This window comes from Penaeus vannamei, chromosome 26 (genome assembly GCF_042767895.1).
Source record: "Penaeus vannamei isolate JL-2024 chromosome 26, ASM4276789v1, whole genome shotgun sequence".
Lineage (NCBI taxonomy): Eukaryota > Metazoa > Arthropoda > Malacostraca > Decapoda > Penaeidae > Penaeus > Penaeus vannamei.
The window spans coordinates 36,131,840-36,134,403 of NC_091574.1; positions in this window are offsets into that span (position 1 = coordinate 36,131,840).

Sequence of the window (2,564 nt, forward strand, 5' to 3'; positions counted from 1 at the left end):
AGGTAGGGAGGGAGAGGAAGAAGATAGAGGGGGTGAAGAGGGAGAGGAGAGAAGGAGGTAGGGAGGAGAGGTAGAGTCAAGCACAAAAGGGATGAAGAAGCAGAAAATGAACAGGAAGTAGAGGAGAGGAAGAAGGTACACGGAGAGAGGATGGAAGAGGAGGGAGAAGGAGCAGGAGGAGAGGAAGAAGATACGAGAGAGATGAAGAGGAGAGGGAGAAGAGAGATAGAGGAGAGAAAGAAGATACACAGAGAGGGATGAAGAGGGGAGGAGAGAGAAGGAAGTAGGGAGGAGAGAGGAAGAAGATAATAAAAGGGAAGAAGAGAGAGGAGAGAAGGAAGTAGAGGAGGAGAGGAAGAAGATGCACAGAGAGGATGGGGAAGGAGGAGAGTGAGAGAAGGAGGTAGGGAGGAGAGGAAGAAGATACAATAGAGAGATGAAGAGGAGAGGAGAACAGGAGGTAGGGAGAGAGGAAGAAGATACATGAGAGAGGGAAGAAGAGTAGGAGAAGGAAGAGTAGGGGAGGAGAGAAGAAGATACACAGAGGGGAAGAAGAGGAGAGGAGAGAAGGAAGTAGGGAGGAGAGGAAGAAGGCACACAGAGAGGATGAAGAGGAGAGGAAAACAGGAGGTAGGGAGGAGAGGAAGAAGATACACAGAGGGGATGAAGAGTGGTGAGGGGAGAATAGTGTAGGTGGGGAGAGGGAAGGAAGAAAGCACGAACAGGATGAAGAGGAGAGGGGAGTAGGAATGGGAGGAGAGGATGAAGAGCATAAAGAAGGGAGTGAGAGAGGGAGAAAATGGAGGTAGGGAGGAGAGGAAGAAGATACACAGAGGGGAAGAGGAGGAGTGGAAGAGAAGAGGGGAGAGAAGGGAACGAAGAATGCGAAATGAGAGGGGAGGATTTAAAGAAGAGAAGAGAAAAGGTGAAAGAGGAGGAAGAGATAATAAGATAGAGGAAGAGAGAATAGGGGAATAGAGGAAATTATAGGAGGGAAGGAGGAAAGAAGAAAAGAGTTGCAAGAGGAATAGGGAGAGAGGACTCCAAAAAAGGAAGAGAAAGAAAGAGGAAGGGAAAGAGATGGGGAGGTGGGTAAGGGGAGGGGTAGGGAGGGGGCATGGAAGCGGTTTCACAAAGACTGAGGAAAAAGAAAAGTTTTAGAAGAAAGTCGAGGCATCTTGGAAGGCCAAGGGGAGGAGGGAGGGAGGGAGGGAGGGAGGGAGGGAGGGAGGGAGGGACGAGGAGGAGGAGGGAGGGAGGAGGGAGGGAGGGAGGAGGGGGAGGAGGGAGGAGGGGAGGGAGGGAGGAGGGGAGGGAGTGGAGGAGGGGGAGGGAGGAGGCAGGGGAGGGAGGGAGGAGGGAGGGAGGGAGAGGGGAGGAGGAGGGAGGAGGGGAGGAGGGAGGGAGGAGGAGGGGGAGGGAGGGAGGAGGGGCAGGGAGGAGGAGGGGAGGGAGGGAGGGAAAGAGAGATGGAGGGAAGGAGGGAGGGAGGGAGTGAAAGAAAAGGGAGAGAGGGAAGGAAGAAGGAGAGGAGGAAACGGAGAGACAGAGAGAGAGGGAAAGAGGGGGAATGGGAAGAGAGGGAGGGAAAGAGGGAGGGAGAGGTAGGGAAAGGAAGAGAGAGGGAGGGAGGGAAGAAGTGAGAGGAAGAAACGGAGAGACAGAGAAAGAGAGGGAAAGTGAGGGAAGGAGGGATGGAGGGAGAGAGAAGGAGAGAGTGAGAGAGGAAGGGAAGAAGGGAGGAAGGAACGGAGAGACAGAAAGGAGGGAAGAGGGACGAAATGATAGAGAGTGAAAGAAGGAAGGAGGGTCAGCAGGGGGGAGAAAGGAAGAGAAGGACGAAGGAGTGATAAAAGGACATAGAAAGAGGGAAATAAGGAAGGGAGGGAAGAGAGAGAGAGAGAGAGAGAGAGAGAGAGAGAGACAGAGAGAGAGAGAGAGAGAGAGAGAGAGAGAGAGAGAGAGAGAGAGAGAGAAAGAGAGAGAGAGAGAAACAGACAGACAGACAGACAGAGAGAGAAACAGGCAGACAGACAGAAAGATAAAAAAGTAAACAGATAATTAGAAAGCCAAACAGACAGAGATCCATTCACCTCAAAATAGAGAGATAAGATAGAAAGAAAAACGGAGAATTTGAGATAAAGAAAAATGTCAGAAAAGGTAAAGTGTTTTTTTGGAATCTGAAGTGAGACTTTATAGAAACAGTCGGGAAACTCTGTTGATGACAGGAGAAGAAGGGGAGGGAGAGAGAGAGAGAGAGAGAGAGAGAGAGAGAGAGAGAGAGAGAGAGAGAGAGAGAGAGAGAGAGAGAGAGAGAGAGAGAGAGAGAGAGAGAGAGAGAGAGAGAGACGAGGAGAAAAAGGAGGGAGAGAAACAAACAAACAAAAAGAGTGGGGTGAAAAAATATATCCCTAAAACAGTGAACTGAAACGACATGTTTTTCTAAAAATAATTCTCGTCAATCAAAAAAAAAAAAAGACATCAATAAAAGACGGAACATCAGATGACCACGAAACTCCTTAAAAGAAGTTCGCGGCCGAAGTTCCGACGGGAAGTTCACAGGA